Source organism: Vicugna pacos, chromosome 17, assembly GCF_048564905.1.
Source record: "Vicugna pacos chromosome 17, VicPac4, whole genome shotgun sequence".
NCBI lineage: Eukaryota > Metazoa > Chordata > Mammalia > Artiodactyla > Camelidae > Vicugna > Vicugna pacos.
In genome coordinates this window covers 17,868,380-17,875,283 of record NC_133003.1, presented here as the reverse complement: position 1 = coordinate 17,875,283, position 6,904 = coordinate 17,868,380, and the positions used below count along the sequence as shown (strand labels likewise).

The 6,904-nt window shown below is 51.6% G+C and overlaps 1 long non-coding RNA gene across 1 annotated transcript; it reads right to left on the bottom strand.

Annotated features, from left to right (window-relative positions):
* Positions 1–4,347: 4,347 nt before the first annotated feature.
* Positions 4,348–6,643, bottom strand: LOC140686735 (uncharacterized). The gene is made up of 3 exons (XR_012060603.1): positions 6,264–6,643; positions 6,141–6,190; positions 4,348–5,551 (listed from the first exon to the last, which is right to left on the bottom strand). It is a non-coding gene; the product is annotated as an uncharacterized lncRNA (long non-coding RNA).
* Positions 6,644–6,904: the final 261 nt, after the last annotated feature.

The window sequence follows — 6,904 nt, the reverse complement described above, 5'->3', positions numbered from 1 at the left end:
AGGCTGTTTCTCTGCCTTGGCTATTGTAAACGTGCTGCTATGAACATTGGGGAGCATGTATTTTTTCAAATTAGAGTTCCCTCTGGATATACGCCCAGGAGTGGGACTGCTGGCTCACATGGTAAGTCTATTTTTAGTCTTTTAGGGAATCTCCATACTGTTTTCCATAATGCCTGCACCAGGGTCCTGTTTCTGAAGCTTACTGCTTGTTGGAGAAATAGGATATTGCAAAGTTGTAGTTAATTCTTTCCTTAATTTTGACTGTTTTGAAGTACAGCGTGTCATGTGAGCAGTGGGGGAAGCTGACCTGGTCTGGAGCTCAGGGAAGGCAGCCTAGAAGCTGTTTTCTGTGTCCTTAAGCTCAGCGAGATGCTTCTAAAATTCCTCGGCTTGTCTCTGACGGCCTCTGGTCACAGTGCCCCATGGAAGGGTTTCTTCCCTGTGGCAAGGGCCCTCAACTGTGGGCTTTACTGTCCATATTCAATGAACTTCAACTTCACAAAGGTGAGTGACATGTGACACATTTTCAAGGCCACCCACCAGAACAGTGCAGGTGTTACTGAATGCAAGTTCATGTGCCCGGCACACCTTGAGGCCAAACTGAAATGTCAGAGTTTGGAGCAGAAAAAGGTTTACTGCGGGGCTGAGCAAGGAGAATGAGCAGCTCAGGTCCCCCCAGAACCCCCAAACTCTCTGAAGGGTTTCGGCAAAGCATTGTTAAAGGCCAACTGGGGGAGGGACAAACCTGGTGTGTGATCAGCTGTGCCAGTTCTCTGGTTGATGCTGAGATAACAAAACTGTTAACGTTATCAATCCTTAGGCCCCAGAAAGTCTGGGGGCTAAGTGCTCACGGTCATCAAATAGTTAATTTCTTCCCTTTGGTGGTTTGTAGCATCTGAAAAACTCAGGAAATATGCATGAGATACAATTATTCAGCAGAGGAGATATGGGAGGGGTCTATCCCCGAAGGCCCCACAGGGTCCTGCTCTGTGACCCTGATGCAAGGTTGGGTAGGGGAGCTGAGGCTTGTTAGAAGAGGGGTTGTTTCCTCCTTTGCTTTCCTTGGCAAAGATGGATCCCTCGGTCTCTCTTTCAACCACCTTCTATTGAACACCTGCTGGGTGCTGAGTGCTGTGCTGGGTGGGGATACAGCAAATGATCAGAGTCAACAATAGTGCCTACCCTGGGGGTGCTTGTGGTCTGGAGGGAGGAGCCCAGATCACAAGTAAACCCTGTAGGAGTCTGAAGGTGATGGGTGCCGTGGGGATGAGGCAGAGATGGGAGGAAGGGGTCGTGCTGTGGGTCACAGCAGGCTGTCAGCAGGAAGGGCGAGGGGCGGGAAGGCTCTCACTGGTCGGGGAGTCAAGCGGTCACCTGGGGGGAAGAAGCCTCTGCAGGGGACAGGGTGTGAAGGCCTTGGGGGAATGGCTGCGGGGAGGGAGGGTGGATCCTGCGTGGCCGTGGGCAATAGAGATTGAGCTCTGTGATCTGACTTGTGTTTCAAAAGGACTGCAGGTCAGCCCTTGCCTGTTCCATTTATTCTGAGTCAAAAATCAAGTGCATCAATGGTGGGGAGGGCCGGTAAGCCACACAGTGGATTGATGGGTGTGGTCTCAGGCCCTGCCTCTGCCAAGGAAGCCTGAGCAATGAAACATTTATTTTCTTTCCATTTGTTCTGATGTATCTAAATGTGTATAGCTTTTGCTATCAAAAATTATTCCAATTGTTTAAAAAAAAAGTGGTTTTCTCTGGAGACAGAAGAGGCAGGGACTTTCACAGGCTATCCTGTCCATCTGTCATCCTTTTGATTGAATAGTTTGATCCTTGAATAGTGTGTGTTTCCTCGCTATTTGTTTTGTGACTTTGAACCTTCAGGGCATTCCTAGAGGCAACGTACAAGAAGAAAAGTGCAAAGTCAAATGCACACACACCCTCTTCCACTTGTGTCAGGCCCCGATGGAACAGCCCTGGAGGGTCACTCCAGGAGGGCACATGGCCCCACCACCACTTCCAGTGCTTTCTTTCCCCAAGCTCCAGTGTTTTAAGCAGAAGACAGGCAGAAAATCTTGAAGGAAAATCAGTTACACAGGAGGAGGCTGCTGGCAGGTGATGGGGCGCTGCCCAGGAAGGAGGGAGGGGATGAAGCCCTTAAGCGGGATTGGAGGCAGACATTTGGGAGCCTGGCAGCCCACCTACCAGCTATGAACCTGGAGCAAGTTTGCCTTTTCTGAGCCTGTTGTTCACCTGAGAAATGGAAATGATGACATTGCTTCCCCTCCCAGGGCTGCTCTGAGCTGAGGCTGGCCAAGTGCCAGCAGGGCCATGGGCTCATTGTCTGAGCTCTGGAAATTGAGGGCCAGGCTGTGTGCCTGAAGGCAGGTTGCTTGACCTTCCTGGGCCGCCGCTTCCTCAACTGCAAAACGAAGTTGTAATGGGACAAGGCTGGGGGAGGCATCCCCTGGGTCACAGGTACCTCTCGCAGCCATGACAGTAGCCTCTCTGCTCCCCTCGGTTACCCCTGCCTTCCTCCCCGGCCCGATTCTGTTACCTGAGCGGTGACTGATGGGCTGCTGGCAGGTGCCCGCCTGCTCTGCTAACATGATGCAGAGCTTCCCAGACCTGAGGCTGCTCCCAACGTTCACCTTCTGCTGGGCCTCAGCCCTAGGTCTCCCCGCTTCTGGTCCCTGTGCCACCCACCGGAAGTGAGGACCAGTGGCCCAGGTCCCGCAAACTCTACCAGTGTGCCGGGAGCTGGAGGGAATATCAAAGTGAGGTGCTACTGCTTATTTATTTTGATTCATTTTTCTACTGAAACTCTTTCCTCCTATGCCTTTTATTTTTCTTAATTTTTAAATTTAAAATAATTTTCTTTCTGTAGTATAGTCAGTTCACAATGTGTCAATTTCTGGTGTACAGTACAGTAATACGTATACATACCTACATTAGTTTTCACTGTAGGTTACTATGAGATACTGAATATAGTTCCTTGTGCTATCGACAAGAAACTTGTTTACACCACCACGCCTTTGAAAATGGCAATTTCAAACTTTCTCCATGATCTGGGTGAGGTTCTTTGAGTTGTTTTTAGGGAACAGACAGAATGGTGGGGTGGATTTTTACTGCCCCTCCTCTCTTTAAAAATCCATCAAAAATAATGGAACACCATCTGAAAAGGAATATAAATATATAAATATATATACCTGAATCACTTTGCTGTACACCTGAAACTAACACAGCATTGTAAATTGCTACATTTCAGTTAAAAATCCATAAAAAATTGACACCACGGTGGAAACCTTCCGCTTCAACTCTACCCGTGAGGCCCATGAAATCTTCCTGAAATTTCAGCAGAGGGTGTACACAGCTTTCCCCACAGCCTCGCTGTAGGAGGTAAGATGTCATACGTGGGAACTCTGGCTCTGTAGCAGCACAACGAGCCGAAGCCCTCAAATTATTATATATACTATACATATGTAATACATGTACATGGTACATTGATATATACACAATACATATATACATAATATGTACATATCATACATAATACATTATATACATTACATACATTATATATATGTTAAAAAGGAGCCTTCCGTCAGCACCAGAAGCAGGTGCATGGTGCTGAAAATGTCCTTGGCTGTGCCTTATATAAAAGGAACACATAAAAGACCCTCTGGGGGGCCTAAGGACAGTCTCTGGTGATGACTACAGGCGAAGTAAAACAAGAAAATCTACCCCCTCCCCAAAGCAGGTGAGGAGAGCACGTCAGAAGGCTTCCGCCAGACTGCTGGACCTCCCCCCAGGGTTTCTGATTCTGCAGGGCCGTGAGGACCCAGAGCACATGCATGTCTAACAAGTTCCCAAGTGATGCTGTTGCTGGTCCAGGGACCCAACTTCGAGAACCACTGCTCTATTTGATACTAAGTATTTGCTCAGGAAGTGTCCTTTCTAAACCCAGCTTTTTGCAGAAGCTCTGACCCCTGAAGATAACTGTGCAAACCTGGAATGAATTCACCAGCTTAACCAGGAAATGAAGTCATGCTTCCCCTGGTTCTGAAACAGTTCTCTCTCTGGACGTGACCCTATTTTATATTTCATTAGGTTTTTAATCAGGTTCCATGACGAAGTGCTTTAAACAAGGTGAGAATCTAACCTCTTAGAAAGACACAGACAGGGAGAAAGAATGCCTGGTCCGCCAGGTTTCAGAAACTCGAGGGGCGGCTTCTGAGGAATGGTGGGGACTTTGCTGGTGGGGGCTTGCTCCCTGGGGACCCCCATATCCAACTTTGTCCCCTCCATCTGGCCCCTCAACAGCACAGAGCAGTGGCTCAGAAGCCAGACTGCCTGGGTTAGAGGAGCAGTGTAGCCAATTAGCAACATGATGGATGGTGTGGTCCTGTGACTTACCTAATAGGGCGCTTACATGACCTGCCGTTAGGAGGAAATTGAGGCCTTGGGTCAACGACGACTCAGAGGGCTCAGAGTAGTGCCTGTGGCTGTTACTAGAATCACTGCCGGAATCAGAGATCCAGGGCTCCGATGGGCAAGAGAGAATTTGACCTGGGAGGACACTCACAGCTCAGGCTATGAACAAATACATTACTAAGCCGCTAAATGCCAGAGACCTAGCTCGGCTGGAGGTCCCTGCCCTCAGAGAGCATCCATCCGGCCAGTGGGGAAAACACACATTCAGCGAAGATGCCCACCAGTGAAGGCAGGATGACAGAATGAGAGAAACGCTCTAATCAGTTAACTTACCTGGCTTGGCTTTCTGGGTTTTGGGGAGTCAGTGATTCAGCGCTGGCTGAAATCTGGAGGACAGTGAGGACCAGTCCTGGGGAAGGTGTGAGCACCTGGAGAGGGGTCTTGGGGCAGGTGTGTCAGAGGGAGGAAGGGTGTGGACTGAGAGGTGGCTGGGGCATGCGTGCCACTTGGGCTCCCAATGCAGTCTAGGTGAGGCCAACTCTTTTAAGGGGGTGGAGCAATTCACATGATGTAAGTGTGCATTTGGAAAAGAAGAGATGGGGTTGGAATGGAAGCTGGACAGGATGTGGGGAGAGCAAAAAGGAGGTGGTCACACATCTGAAGCCTCCCCTGGAGAGCCTCTTAACACCCAGTCCCTGAGCACAGGTGTCACCCCTGGGACTGGGAGGCCGCAGGCGTGCGGAGGAGGGTGGGAGGCCACCTTCCCCGCATGCTGACGCTGCCAGCATGGACCACACTGTGAGTGGCACTGCCTGGATGCTGGTGGTGGCAGGGGAGCTGGGCAGTGGGTGGATTCTCGGGAACATGCTGTGCATGTATTTTAAAGAGAAGACAGGAAGACCTTTCTGAAAAAACTGTAAACTTTTGAACTTTTCAAAGATACTTGTCTCCCAGCATTACTTAGCAGTCTGGAGGAAGGGGCAGAACTTCACAGACGCAGTAGACTCACATCCCAGAACTTCACGGTGACAGAGACCCAGGGCCGCTGTGATGAACCCAGGCTCCGTGTGACCTCGTTCTGTGCAGTGTTTGCACCTGGCTGGATTCTGGCCATCCCTCTGGTTTCCTACGGGACAGCAACATCGTACTGAGGTCATAAACATACACGGGGCCTGGGTTAATCACAGTGGCCCTGGGTCTCTCTGTCCCATAGAAAGCCAGAGCCACGGGCATCTTTGTTTTTCTTAGTGCTTCAGAAAGGATGCTGGTCACCCCAGCCACTCTGCCTGTGAACTCCTTCCTCGGCTCTAACATCTATATGGTGGCATCACGTATAAGATTTAATTAAGGTACTTACACAGAACACTGCAACTCTGGAGGCCCCTGGTAGTTTCCTAACCCTGCCGGTGAGACCCTTGGGAGAGGAAGCCCACCTGTCAGTACAGGTGACAGGTCACATTACCCAGGACAGGAGTGTCTGACAGATGGACATCCGAGGAAGGGTCCCCCTGTGCACGGCTCTTGTCCGTATGGAGGGCTGGGGAACTCTCACCTTCAAGAAAGGCATGTAGGCTCCAGGGCACCTGGGACCATCGAGGAGGTAGATGTGTCCTCTGTCTATGTGGCCACAAAAGGCCTTCCCTTCTCCAAGAGTGTCCCCCGTCCTGTCACTAGGGCCTCCCTTCCCTCCACTGGGCTCTATTCCCAGCTCTCACCACCACGTGTTGAGATCCAGGCCCCGTTCGCCGCTGTGCGTTCCGAGCATCTGGGAGGGGATGTTCAGTTTAGTCAGTTGCCTGGCGCGGAACCCTTCTCGGGGCCTGCAACCCCACGCTCACCCTGGGAAGCCGGGAGCTCCGTTCTCTCTGCAGAAGCTCATGCCGTGAGGAGCGTCTTCTTTTAAAAGTGGAGCTGTCTGGGCTGGGGGAGACACCGCCACAAGGCGGCTGTGTCGGCAGCGGTGTCTGCAGAGCAGGCAGGGTGAACCAGAGGGCCGCACACCGGGCCTGCGGGACCCGGCGCTGATGACCGACGGCCGCGGAGGCGGCGTGATGGGGGCCGGTGCCCGGAGTGCTGCCTGTGGTGGGGTGTGACCCTGGTGTTGTGAAGTAGCCGTTCTCTGATGGGCAACGGCCTGATTCACAACACCAGCTGCCCCACCGCACCGTGCGGGGAGGTCTCGGCGTTGCTGAGGGTCGTGGGGTCACCTCCTCCGTGCTGGCCCTGCTGTGTGCGTAGGGGACAGAGCAGCGGTGGGTTAGAGGCTTTTCTTGGTGGTGTCCTTTGCCAACCCTCCTGTCTCCTGGGGTCAGAGGCTCCTGGAAGCCCTGGGCTCATCTGAGTACTGGTGCTTCTCTGGGAAGGGGGACGGTCTATGCCTTCAACAGCCTCAAAGGGAGACATCACGCCACAGCTTACCTATCTCTGCCAGGGGAGGTGTGACAGTAACCAATTATTTTTAAGGTAATGTGCGGAGTAA